Genomic DNA, 15,000 nt, shown 5'->3' with positions numbered 1-15,000 from the left:
TTTCCAATGGCATTTCTAAACTCCAGGTATTTATTTCAGCGTTTTTTTGTGGTTGTGCAAGGATGTGTGTGTGTGGATGTGTAACACAGCTAAAAATTATTTTATTTAACAAAAAAATTTCAAAATTAGTAACTTCATTTTCTTTCCCTGATTAACTAATTCACTTTTCTTTGGCCCTTGGCCCTGTCATGGATTAAGTGGGGAGATTTTTGAACTACTAATTTTTGATCACTATGCAAAATATGCCTGGAACATAAGCATTTCAGTTGGCATTAACTATAAACAATTTCCAGTGGTATTTAAACGTATGACCATAAAATATTTCTGCTGGCATTTCCTTACTAGTTAGCAGCTGTTACAACAGTCTCCAAACATCTATTAAGTAAAGGAAGACATTTTGTGATATAGATTAATAGAAATGAGCAAGAAGATGATAGGCAAAAAAAGCTCTTGGATACAACTGTCTTTTGTTCTTAATTGCAAAAGTGTTTAAACAGACTGAATTTCAGTATGAATGTTAGACTTCAGCTGAGTTCCATAAGTTACACTCAGTGTAGCTTAACACATTTAATTTCAGACATAACTAACACTAATCAGATCGGGATTTTTGAAAACAATTTATTCCATTCCAATGGAATTTCCATTTTACTAGCTGTAATCTCAAATATGTAAATGGTAGCCAAAGCTGAATGTGATGTTTCAGTTAAGATTTTTTTTTTTTTGCCCATTGTTTCTTCTAGCATCTTCTTGCCAAATCTTCTGGAGCGCTTGTAATTTCCTCTGTACAGAGCCCAACAGGCTCATCAGCAGCAGAAGGTAAACATAATAGATGTGAGGAATTTCTGGAGATTTATGAGGTTTAGCTTTCTGAAATGTACACTGTGTCTGGCAATCCTAGGATGTGGCCACATGTGGACTCTGCGAATTGAAAATGTTATAAATGGGGCATCATTTAGCCCTTGTTAGGAGTAAAATTTAGGAACAAAGGATGCGTTCTGCAATAGCACTTAAGTATGATTTCTGCCCCGCAACACTGTGTTTTAGTTCAAAAGGATAATCATCAGGGAGGTTAAGCTTTCACTAAAATGTCTATGAAATTTGACAAACAGATTAATATCCCTATTATTTAATAAATTAAGCTTACTACCTACAGTCACCTACATCTCTCCACATTGAAACAATCAGATCAGAGGTCATTATACAGCGACCTAGGAATATGAAAATACTCTGAGCTAAGGAGATCGGCATTATTTGGGATTTGGTATCAAAAGCTTCAGAGCAAAAAATGCAAAAGTACAAGCCTCATAACTGTACCATTATTCTAAACATTAATTTGTTAAATTCTGCCATCTGTTTATGAAAATGTAATTGAAAAATTGCACTCCTACATCAGTTTATTGAGCTGATAAAAGAAGATACATTAGTGAAGACAGAAATATACCATCCTAATGATCATGATAATATCACTGCATGTTAAAGTGCTCTTTTAACCTTTTTCAGTGGGCTTTACTGATATTAATTAATCAGCTTGAATGCTGTCAACATCTCAAGCACTAGAGTGCTAGCTCCAATTCTGTGCCAGGCATTTCTCTGCATCTTTTTCTTTTATATGTTTAGCTAGAAGAGCCTAGAGGAGCATTAGCAGAACAGTGGAGAGAGGCCTCTTCTTCCTGTCCATTGTTTACCCCTAGTATTTCCTGATGGAAGAGCTCATGTCCATAAGCCTAGGTTTTCAAGGCCTGTTTCATCACTGTTCCCAAGGACTTGCATAAATGAAAGATGGGATCGTTTGGAGATAAATATTGCCAAGAACATCACTTTAACCCTCATCATCTTCCACAGTACACTAAAACAGAGGGAAAAGGTAGCCTTTAGTGGGAAAGATGGTTAAACAAAAGCTTCTCACACTTCTGAGATGAATGACACATAAAATGTGGCTCATGGTGTGTGTAAAATCTAAAACCTTTGCATGGCTGCCTCATGCTTCTGTTTCTGCTGAGTAATAATGTGCTGGGTTGCTTCCAACTCTAGCAATCTAATTGCTAAGATTGAAATGATAACCATCTACATATCAGCTTTTAGGCCAATAACCGATTGTAATGGACACTGTTTCCAAAAGTTTTTGTGTATTGATTTCCTAGCCTTTTCCCTCTTTCAGTAACACTGTGAGCCCAGTGAGTCTGGGAGAATGAACATTTTTATCTCCCAGCATTCATGTGCATATTCATAAAACACGTGGGAACCTTAAAAGCATTAATAGTATTTTTTGAGCTTCATTTGGAAGATAATATATTTCAAAGACCAGAGTATAAAATAGATATCACTGGAAAACAACGTTTAATTATTAATGAAACCAAGACATTGGCTTGCAACGAGAAGTGACTGCTTATTTACTGAAGATTTTACAGCAAAGGTAAATAATGAAATCCCTTTCCTAAGCTAGCCTACATAGTGGTGTTGATTTATAGTTATTTCTTAACATGGAAAATACAAATAAACATTTTAACTCCCCTACAAAATAGGAAAATAGTCCTGAGTTTGTGCTGGTTTTGTATGCATTTGTCATGAGCAGCTATTGTGGAAGTGGGATTACTGCCTGACAATTTCATCATGTCTGTGAAAGTAATGTTTAAGAGGTGAAGTAATACAATGATGCTAATCCAGCTTTTTATAATCAGCCTCCTATGTATATAATATTTATGTTATTGTCTGTGCAGGGTTTTCTTTTCCTAGAAGCATTCCTTATCTACCAGAATTCTTGTTTGACAAATGAGATTGGATTACCAAGTCACAGCTGTATACACTGGTTGATGTATTGCTGTAGGATTGATAATTCAGAAAAGCAATGTAGTATTTGGGGGTTAATTTTCTTTTCTTAGATACAAGAATCTAATGCTGCTTGCTAGATATTTTCTTCATTTTTGTTATCTAAGTTTTACCAGGTTTAGACTAGTTATTGACTCAGTTAATGTAAAAAATGTTGATATGCTGTCAATATTAATGTAGATGTCAGTCCAACACTAGTCCCTAATGTATGTAAGAGCAAGTATTTTTTACCTTGATACAGAAAGGCAGTCATGTGTGAGATTTAATATACATCCTAATCTATCTTGTCATTGCACTAGCCATGGGTGATGTGCTAATGTATGGGCAACCATTTTCTTTTTCTCTTCACACAATGGAATAGATACACATGAATGACAGCCAAGTCTCCACTCTGTAATTATTTGGAGGGCAGTTAGAATGTACAGAAGGAATACAGTAGTTTTAGTTATAGTCTTAAAGTCTATGCCTTTTTTATTTTCTTTTAATCTTCGAGGGAAACATATGATCACTAATAACTGGAAAGCAAAACAAAACCAAAAAACAAGAAATGGCTAAACCTAAGTAAGCTTCATAACACACACAGAGTTTGGAATTTCAGTTCTGAGTCCTTACACACCCAGCCAAATATTTTTATGTATTAGAATGCATTCTTTGTGCTAGCATCATCATTTTGATTCACTTTCTTGGCAAAATATATGTTTTATAATACAAAAGATTTGTCATCAAGTATTTCTAAAAAGTGAATAATCAAATGAGCCCTTTAATTAAATGACTCTTTTATATTAATTTTCCTTTTCCCTTTTTCCATTTCTTTTTCAAATTGTGAATGATTATGGAAATATGGGATTGTGAATATAAGTTGACACAATGTAAGATAAGCAAGCAAAAATTAATGTCCATAGCATGTCTCATCTTTGTGCATGTTGGCAAAGCCAAAAACCTGAATATTGCTTTTTATATAAAAGACATTTTGATGAGATTGCAGTTTTCTAAAAAGCCAGTCCAAAATTACATATTTCTTAACACAGCTTGAGTCAACAAATCTTTGACTTCTCATATTAATTTATAATATAGCTTCCTTTTGTTCCTCTTTTCAAACTGTAAGAAACTGTCTTTACACATTCAATCTGTCTTTGTGTGAGAGAAAATGAAAATGAGGCACACTGTCCAGATCATAAAGATAAGCAACCGCCTGCAATTTCAGCATTATTTTTACTGTGTATTTAGGGAGGGAGGGTACATTTTCTCCCCTGTGGTTGGATGCTATTATTTGTAGACTAAAGCTATTGCTTTCCTGGCACCTTCCAGTGTTCCATTCAGAATTAAAATCACTATGCGCATCTTCACTAACTCTAAATTGAGCCTAGTATAATTTCAACAATGGAAACTGAGTGCAAAATTCTGCACACAGTGCTTTATATGGAAATATTCCATTTAGCAAAAACAAGAAGGAAAAAAAAGAATCCCAAAACATTCTATTTTTAGAATATATGTTATAATCCCCATACTACTTAAGTTTCCTCTGAGTATTCTTCGTCTCTGAGAGTAGTAATATAAGGCTAAATTGTTACCTTATGTTTTCATGGGGTAGGTTTGTGACCACTGACAGTTATAATTTGCAATGATTATGGACATTAGCATACTTGACTGTCACCATTATTTTTATTTCAAATGCAAAGACTTTCAGTGGACTAATGGTATGAGGAGTGGATGCTTTATCTTCACATAATGCTACGAAGTTCCTATCACACTATAGCTACAGTCACACACCAGCATTTATTCACAGTCAATAGGAAGTATACATTTACATCTTTGAGAAAATCTTGTGAAAAACCATAGATTGAGTCACAGTAGGTTCATCTGTCTATTCGTGTGTCTACTGATCTATCTAGCTATCTGCTACACATGGCAGAGGATCTGAATATTTGTTGGAGTTGCTCAAAGGAAAGAGGGGTGTTGTCAAATGCTTTAATATGCAAATAATTTCTGCTCACTAAAGAGTTTATAGTGGCTTCTGTGTCACTACTCATTCAAGTAAACTCCATGCACATTTCAGTGTTTCTAGACTTCTGAATTAGAAGTATAAACTTTGATGAGACAGAAATGATGTTGAAGCGGCGTGACAGGCAGTAGATGTGTTCTCACAAACTTACGGCTTTTGCAAGGTCAACATTTTCAGAATATCAATTCAAATTAATCATCAATCTTCCACCTTTTATAACTCAAATCACAAAATCTATTGCCAGTTAAAATTTATGTTGGGGTTTAAATCTGAATTTCTTACCTGTAAATGCTACCATCTCCTCTTGTAGATTAGTGGTGTTGCTGGTAGTATGTCAACATATAGGTAATGTGAAGACTTTGAATTAAAAATATCTACAATAAATTGTTGGAAAGCCTGAGAATATTGATTTGAAATTGAGCATAAGTGCTAAGTTTTTCAGGAGGAGTAGGAAATCAGGTCTTTGCTTGAATATAAGGTATGTATCTGTGATTTAATTTTTTCTCTTCTAAGTGTTTAAGAAAACTCACATAGTACACAGACCATACAAACCAGTTCATTTAGCATCTTTGCAACCTGTCATGTTAATATGTAAATACATGTGCATATGTATTTAGACAAATCTTAAAACATGCATTATTTACATGCTGGAAGAGATTTTTTTCTGAGCCATTACAGTCTATTATGTAAATATGTATTTAAGGGGCATAATATTTTTTTTAATTTCATTGGATTTTTGACTTGATAGGTCGTAATGGCTAGGATCCCTTACACAGTACCTCATAATTTATTTCAGTCTGTATTATAGATGTTGCTATGATGTTAATATGAATTTGCATATAAAATATGCTTCAAGAAGTTACTGTACACATAAAGATTAATAATTCACTGATTTTAAATGGAAGAGAGAACATCAAAACTGATTAGCTCACATAAGGGTAAGATTCATCCTCTCTGCAGAAGGCTAGCACAAAACCTAGGCATCATTTAAGCCTCACTTAAGCCCTCAAAATGCAGCTTAAATGGATTTTAACTGGCACATAAGCTTTGCTCTGGCAATCGGTGAAGTATTGAATTTAATCCATAGGAGAATAATGTTTTTCTGAATGCTCCCCATTTCTAGAATTGAATTATTAGGTTTGCTAGGAGCTCTCAACTTCCAGTAGTCCCCCAAATTTTAACTCATTGTTTGAAAGAGGAATGAAATCTAGTTTTAGAAGAAACATATAAAGTGACTTTCCCTGTGAAGAATCCCATCTGTTCTGGGTCATGTCTGTATCAGCAATGGAAGACAGTACAGAGATGCCTGACCTATTTTAGACCACATGGATACATCCACCGTAGATTGAGGACAATTACTTTTCCCAAATTTATATTCCAGCTCATGCAAATTTAGATTCCAGCTCATATTCCATAATTAAATATGGCATTTAGCCATTCAGTGGATTCTGAGGTGCCCTCAAGATTATGATTATTCATGGAAACTGTGTGTTCATCTGGTTACTGGGATGAGGTTTAATGTTTGGATACGTTGATTTTTGGTCAACAGATATGACTAAACACAGGCAGAAAGGAAAAAAAAAAAAGGTCTCAGATTGTTCTTTACCAGCTAATACTTCTGGTTACGGGACAGTGCTGGCACTAGTAGATGGTTTTGTAACAGGAACCTGACAGCCGCCAGTAGCAGATGCTGAGGGAACGAACAGAGGAAGAGGTCAAGCATATAGTCATGCTTCCCTGGCATAGCATCCCAGCTTCTGGCAAGTTTTCCAGACATCTAGTTTTCAGCAGACCAGGCTTAAGCTGTGAACACAGGAGAACAAAGAATACCTACAGAGTTTAATAATGGAGAGTGTCTCAGGAGGGACAGTAGGAAAAGGAAAAGTGTGACTTGGGCTCCAAAACCTGCTGTGAATGAGGATGTCAGAGGAAAGTAGACATGTTTAGATAATTGTGAAATGACAGAAATGTAGTTAAGCTAGATTCGTGTTGGATGCTTGTTGTTTTAAAATACATTTATCTAATACTTTGTTTCTAAGCAATATGTTTTGAAGTAGAACAGCTGTTGGTAGGACATGTCCAGGCTCAGAGTGCAAAAAGAGCTGCAGGGCCTAACTTGAGTCAGACCTGTGGAACAATACCAGTTTATAATACACAAAATTTGCAAAACACATTGCAGCCTCGGAGTAGGAGCTGTGCAGAGAGGGAGAGGTACAGGCAGCTGTAGGATTCAAGAAATTCTCCCAAAGACTACATATATCCCAGGAAACTTAAGTGGGGCAGTGTACCATCAAAAGATGCCTTGCAGACAAGGGTTTGCATCCTTATGGCCAGACTCTTCTCTGGTGGAGTTACCCCTGCTCACTAGGAAGGAGGAATCAGCTGCACTGCTTGAAGAAGGCGGCAGAAGTGGAGTTCAGTTTGCAGTCATGTCAGCATCACCTTGCAGAGGTTTCAGCTAACATTTTCCAGTGGAGTCCACAATAAGCGACTGAGATCAAGCTCTTTGAATAATCTGTCAAAGGATAGGTGCAATAATTGCTTGTGGGCAGCATGGTACATATTGAGCCCAGGGACAATTGGTAGCTACCTAGCCCAAGTGGGATGACACAGAAAAGGCCCTGTGACCTTATTACTGACTCTTCCTATAGGGCAAATTTTTCTGGCAACAGAAGAGGATTTGATTCCAATGAATCTCTTCCAAACATGATAGAACCCAAAGCTAATCTGAATGGTGGCTGTTGGGTAATGTGCTCACTGGTCACAATTAATCTTTTAATTAGAATCTATTGACTAGGCCATATTAAAGCTCACATTAAAGCCAGTTGACTTGTTTTGGGTTGTTTTGAAGGTTTTCTTTCATTGGTTGGTATTTTGTTGTTGTTCTAATGGGCCTTGAGGAGAAAGGTCCTGATGGGAACAGAAATACCTCTCCTAGACATGCTGTCTCAGGCCAGCTTCAACAAGAACTGTAAAACAGTATCTTGAATTAATGTGGTCCAGTCTTTAAATATCTTGCTAAACTGAGGCCTGGGCTCACTGCAGGGAGAACCCATGCTGAAAGCAAAGCTTCTTAAACTCAATCTCTGACTCTTAGCCCATGATACAGGACTGCGGCAAACTGAATCCCCTTCATTTTCCCCTGTTTTTTTATCTTTACCCCTCCTATATTAGGCAGAGCCATGGGTTAATGTGGGTTTGTCCTTCTGGCTTTATACATTTAGAGACAGACATATATAGATAGATGTCAGCTTCTATATCTGTAATGGAAGCTCTAAAATATCACTGAATGTATTAATTATAACAATTAATTCAGAAAAGGTAGTAATATTGAGCAATTGTATACAAATAATTCAAAGTCCTCTAGAACTTATGGATAAGAGCTGCTTACAATTCTGATGCAAATATATTAAATAGTATATGTCATTTGAAGGCAGAAATTACATCAGCTATGCTCTGTGTGATAATAATTTCTTCACATTCATATTCTGAATATGTTATATTCATATAACAACTAGCATATGTTATAGGAAGTCATTACAGTACTTGTCTGAAAACCTGGTTTTTAGTGATTATGGATCTCATCCCTTTTGACTTTCAAGGGAAATACCAGAGGTTACATCTCCCTATGGTGGGACAATTATTTGCTAAATTTTTATTATTTTAATATACATCAAAGCAATGGTTCAACTACATGAGTCTGAAAGATCTTTGGAGGATTTTTGTTTGTTTGTTGGTTTATTTTTGTTTTTTTATACATAACTTTAAAACATTCCAAACCAGTTCTCTTTCTAGTTTGATTAAAAGAATCATATGAGCCTGGATTGAGACCTTAGTACTCAACTTTTAGCCTGGAGCAAACTTTCTTAAAAAGCGTAGGAGAAGGGGTTTGGAGGGAAAGAAGGGAAAGGAAGCAAGGAGGGAGGGAAGCCTCAACAGTGGAAATGCTGACCGAACCTTAACTATAACATCGTGAATGGTGACGCTGTAATGCAATGCTAACAAGGACTCCTGAGATAAATACAACATCAATTAAAGGCTTGCAGGTGTGTCACTAGGGGTGGATAAAAAGAGAGAATGGGAAGGGATTTGTGCCAGCAGACCTTATGGTTTTGTAGTAATTAGTAATCTGTGCAGGTGTCTATTATGACTAACTGACAATAAATCTTGGTTTCTGTTTTGAATATTGCTTTTGTTTCCCAAGTTCCATGCCTGAAGGGGAGAAAGAAAATGACTAGAAGATTAATTACTGCAATGGTTACTCCCAACAAGATAAAATGGAAAATAGTAATCCACTGAATGAGATTGAATGTTCTTCTTATTATTTTCATATTTTATTTTGATAACAGAAAACAGAAGGCATTGTAGGTTGTGTGGGGGTATGTATGTACTGATTTTTTGCATCATGATGGAAAAGTAGGTTTACTTTGTCAACAGTCTTTCTTCAAGTTATGTGGATAAGGCAAATTTTTTTTCTACTTCAGCAAAATGATGGAAAGGTATCCAAACCTTCTACATTTGTGCAGTAACCTCTAATTCTAAGCACAGTGACGAACTGTAAGTAAATTTTACCATAGAGCTATGTTTTCCTTAGCCTCTCCATCTGCTCGTTTTTGACACCCCTGTCATTAACTGTCATTTTCCTTTAAATATACAGTGAAGCTGAAAGGCCAGCTCTACATCACATCATTTCAGATTAGGGGCAGTTCCTTTGAGCTGAGCACTGTTTAGGTGTCAGAAAGAAGTCTCTGACCTCTCTCGTACCACACTGCCGCAGGGCCTTAATTAGTACTGACTCCAGCCATTACTGCAGAGAGGACAAAGGCGACCACATCATTTTTCTACTTAGGAAGTTAGCGTCTGACCTAATAACTTGTCCAGGCTCGCAGGACACTGTAATGGCCACACAATGGTAGTGGGGATTATTTGTCAGATTCTTTCCTCCTCTAAATGTAGGATAATCAGCGAAGTTAACTATTGTATCCTTCAGTCTTGCAAGGGTTGTTTTAAGGTTTCACTCTGTTGATTTATCATGGAGAAAATGACAGGCAGAGGAATCAGATATGCAGAAAAATAAAGAGGGTGATAACAAAGTGTAGAGTGGCTTTTGTCCTGGCTAGAAGTATCTGATTATTTAAAATACTGCTCTTCTTATAAGATCTGCTCTGGTGCTATTGAGTTTAGTGGAATTTTATCACTTATTTCATGAAGAGCAAACTCAAGTCTGCAATCAAATGAGTTCCTTTTTTCTCTCTCCTCCTTCTGTCATCCCACTCTTCTTCATCCCATCCCCCAGTCTCCTAGCAGAAATTCACTCTTACATGAGAAACATTTTACAAGACTTTTGGCACAGAATTTTTGGTCTGTTTCGCTAGAAATCGGTGTTATTGCATCAGATACCAGCAGTACACAGTTGCACACAATCTCCTTAATTTTCTTATTTGTTTGGTAAGGTCCCACCGAGAAAAATTCATGCCAGAATATAACCCCTTCTTAATCTAAAACTCTCTCTCTTTTTTTATTTTTTTTTATTGTATAAAGCAATTGAAATTGCTGTAGAAGTTGCACAGTCTCACACTACTTTCTGTTATTATCGAGCAGTGTCACATGCTGCAGAACAGAAGCATCTATATGCTACTGCAGCAGAAATTACATTCACTGTAAGTACATTTCAGCGAGTTGGCAAGACATAAAACTTGCAGCAAGCTAAGACTCTGCTGATGATCAGTTTGTCAAGGTATAGATATAATGTATACTTAGTATTTTTGAAAGCTCTTTAACTGTAATCGATTTGTCTACTAGCTTGAGGCTTGATTTTGTCCTGCTGCTGCAGGCAAGGATGCATTCTTCTTGCCTGTTTTACACCTTTCTCAAAACAACAACAACAACAAAACAAAGGAAATAAAATAATATTTGGTTTTAATTCTAAAACATTTTTTTCACAAATCTTCGTCTTTGTATTTTCAATTCCAGTTAGGATTATTTTTACCGTAGTGACTTTGAGCCAGACTGGAGTCTCAGAAATCCCATAAAGTTACTCCATCTCTAAGGAAATCTCTTCTGACAGTATCACACAAGGGTAATTAAAGTATTATGAAACCTGAAAAATGTTGCATAGTGTTTCTTGTGTTCAAACAGCATCTAAAGCAATAGGATACATCTAAATTCTACAACAGGGTCCAAACTGAGCAAAATTTGCAAGAGCCTAAATGAGTTTCTATATAGAGTTATAACATGGGATAAGACTGTTGGGGCCAGACCCTTCAGTCAATGACAGTGTGATATTTTTATTTCATTTAGTCCATGAACCGAAATAACAGCCAATAAAGTGTTTCAGAGTAGTCCTTTGACTACATACCCTATATTACAATTTCCTTATTCTCTTTTAGATTAGACACACACTTTTATTTTTCCAGAGAAGCAGGGAGGTAAAATTTACCTTTCTCAGCATAAATAATTCCAGATTCAGAAATATTCATTTCACCAGAAAGATACAGCACAGAAGAGGCCTATATTAAGGAAGGAACATATTACTTTCTGTGGATCTGTATGGCTACAGTATTTTATTCTCCAAAAGCAAGAGCAGTATCTGCTGGCAGCTATTTCAGCAATTTAGCAGATGCTTTTTGCCCTCAATTTGCTGAAGAATATATCTCTTCATAAGTTAGGTTAAAATTTTGAAGGGCCACTGCCTAGAGATTTCTGCTCCTTAAGAACTGGTAGCATTGTTATGGAAGCCACATTAAACTGGGAGTTGCTACCCATCATTTTCCTGTTGCACTGAAACACTCAAGAAGGACAGATGCAGAGGAACCTCAATGCAACATAAAGGCGTCCTGGACGCAGGGAGCCATCCCATCTTCAGCAGAGCCATTCTTAGGGGCATCACAGGCAGCCACATTCAGCAGTCCTGGGTGAACGGTAAAGAGGCGGATCTGATCTTCCCCTCTGTCATTTATTTAATCAAGATTAAACACATTTCAGATTAATGTCCACTTCACTGCCTCTTCCCACTAGTAGTGAGGCAAATGAGTTGCTCTAGCAGAGAGATATGAAGCTGCCTGGGCTGTGGGTATAGAGTTAAAAAATAAGAACTGTGGTGAACTAATTTGTATGAGAGTCCCTCTCTCACTGGAGACTCCCTTTCTTTTGTGCCCTATCTGTAAGGCTACAATTTCTTCTAAGCTAGTTGGCTTGCCAAAATTCAGGATTCAGGTTCAGGGGATTGGAGGGCCACTAGTGTGTACTATGGGTAAAGGACCTATCCCATAATTGAGATCGTGTTTATGTAAATGTATTTAGGTTTATGTGACCTTTATTTGCACATACGCATTAAGGGCTGCACACATGCAGAAGAATATATATGGTCATTAATAAACGAAGTCTTATCTCTCTTTGTATGTGTGTGACTGAGCTTATGGTGGCTGCTTTCACAATATTTTCTAATGTTGCTGGTAACTAATAGACATGTTCTAACTTTCAACAAAATTAAAAAAAAAACCCTGTTGTTTCAGGGAAAAAAATACAGAAAGGAATTAAAATCAGGGACAAGGAGTACTTGTAGAGAACATTAAGGCTTTGACACAAACTAAGAAAATACCAAAAAAACAAAGTTGAGGTTGATATGATATTTTTCACTTGTACCTCTATGCCTGCTTTTTTTTTTTTTTTTATTTTTTATTTCCCCCTGCCGTGTGATAAGGAGAGAGTGTCAAACTTAGAATATTCTGGCTTTTGTTGGTTTGAGTCATAACCTTACTATTGCTAAGACCTACCTCTTTGGTCTGTGAATAATATTTTTTTGTCATGATGGTGTGGTTATAAGAATCGGATAGTTTTAAAGCATATTCAACCATCCTTTTTACTTACTTTTAATCAACTTGGTCTTCCGAACAAGGTATGGAATTGATAGCTGTTATTGATTCCTTCTAGCATTACCTAATCTTCACTAAATGTAGGAAGCTTTTCAGATTTAGGAAGGTGGCAGAAAATGTCTAGTAATGATGCTTCTGGGAATTGAAGCTCAATACCATGGTCAGTATAGAAGTGATATAGCTATAAGAAGTATTTTATTATAAGCCCATTGTTTTTTACTAATGCTCAAGCTGGTGCAATTTACAGAGATTTTGAAGTTGCTTATGTATTTATGAGATGTTTTAGTATTACATTTATTCCAATTTACACCAAGAAAAAACTTTTATTAATGATAATATGCTGGAACTTTGGAAAACTACAGAATGCAAAGAATACAGTACTGTAATAATGTAGAAAAGAGACGGTGGCATTCATGCTTTCAATACAAAGGGAAAATATAAGGAATCATTACTAAAACAGATATAAACGTGACCTTCACTGTGGTTCAGTAATTATCCTAGTCCACAGTATGGTGTTTGTATCATGATTTCCCTTATTTCCTCTTTGTTTTCATTTTTATCTGGGTACTTCACTGGTGAGTAATAGCTAAAGGGAACCCATTATGCAAGGCGAGCATTCAGTTTGCAAGTGAATTTGCTTGTAGCTATTGCCACATTTGAACCTCACTAATGTATGTAAATTAAAAACTCTGGTATTCGGATCGCTCCTGTTTGAAATAAAAACAGAATCTGATCATTACAATCTGCAAGCCAGGTATTATCACTGGACTAGTGAGCCGCTGATGATAAATTGTACTGAATAGCTTGTGGATAGAATATTTTATCTCAGTTCTCTATCACACAGCACTGCATAAAATAAGAATGATTCATCAAGCATGAGAGCTGGTGGTTTATGAAATTCATTGCTCACGGCAAGTGTATTTTTTAAAATTCAAAAGACAAAGCAACTCACAAGGGTTATTTAGTAATCAGTGTGAATTACTTCTAGGTATAAGCCTTAGTGGAAAAAATTAAAAATACATTTGCTGTACAGGAAGCATTATTGCTGTAGGTGCTATAATTTAACTGCTTCTCATCTATAGCTTTTTTGTGTGTGTGACCATTTTGGATTCCAATCCTCCTCCCCTTTATTTTTAAAAGTGAAACTGCATAATCAGTTGTAACAGGATTATTACATCGAACAAGTCTATTCTATGCTCTCAGCAGAAACATCTTCAGGGGCTTGTACACCTTAGGCTGCAGTGGATATTTTGTTTATTCAAACAGACATGTAAAAGGAGAAAAGCAATATAAAGTCATCTTTTTTCCTTCAGATTTACAGTAAGAATGTTTCATTTCTTCTTGTGTATTGATGTCCCAAGGCAATGTTCCAAATGAAAAGATAATAACTTATGAAGAAGTGTCAAAAACTAATTAAGTTTTGTAACTTGTTTTTCCTTCACATAAAGTATATTTTTCATCACACTGTCCAGTCACATGCTGGGATTCTTGCTAACATCATCACATGCCAGTCACACCAAGTCTCAGTGGTTTTTCTCCTCCTGTCATTATTTTCAGCATCAATTAATTTTCTTCTGACCTCGCCTTTAGAAAATGTAGCAGGGAATTATCAGTGCATGCTTTGCACAGTCTATTTGGAAGCCATTAGGCCACTGTGTGTATTCGAAAATGGAGTAGGCCAAACATTATATTTTCTCACCTGCAGGGTTGCCTAGTAACCTGAATTAAGGATTTTCACCAAGCCTTCAAGACAAATAGAAAAACTGTAAAGCAGGTTGACCCAGGTGGGAGAGTCAGACCCACTGATGTAGATTAGCATTTTGTGTGGGGAAATATAAAACACAGCTCCTCATTAATGTTTATTGTGGAAATAGTTTTTGTAATTAAAGCAGCCTATTTTCTCAGCAAGCAAAAAGAATGCGGTGCATCGTATTTCACAGTTGCTAAATTTGTGTTATGGAATGCACTTTGGTTTACTTTTTGACATATTATTTGCTTGTGAACTATCAAAATTAAACACTCATTGAAAGAACTGAGGAAACATCTTTGAAACATGTAAATATATCTTTGGTGGCATTCTCTCTAAAAGCATGCACACTCGCCTGTGTTGGGTAGTGATTCACACAGATATGTTCAGCTTTCATTTAATCACTTCAAGGAACTAAATTCCTTGTTTAATGTATTGCCATTGAAAAGAAAGATTAGTGTACTTTAGAGGTGGGGGTCATTCTTTGTAACGCTATTACAGCTTTGTCCTTGACATGCAAGATTCCTCCAGAAAAGGAAGGGGGGTGGGTG

The sequence above is a fragment of the Eurypyga helias genome, unplaced genomic scaffold (assembly GCF_000690775.1).
Source record: "Eurypyga helias isolate BGI_N326 unplaced genomic scaffold, ASM69077v1 scaffold37979, whole genome shotgun sequence".
Taxonomy (NCBI): Eukaryota; Metazoa; Chordata; class Aves; order Eurypygiformes; family Eurypygidae; genus Eurypyga; species Eurypyga helias.
This window is presented reverse-complemented; position numbering follows the sequence as displayed.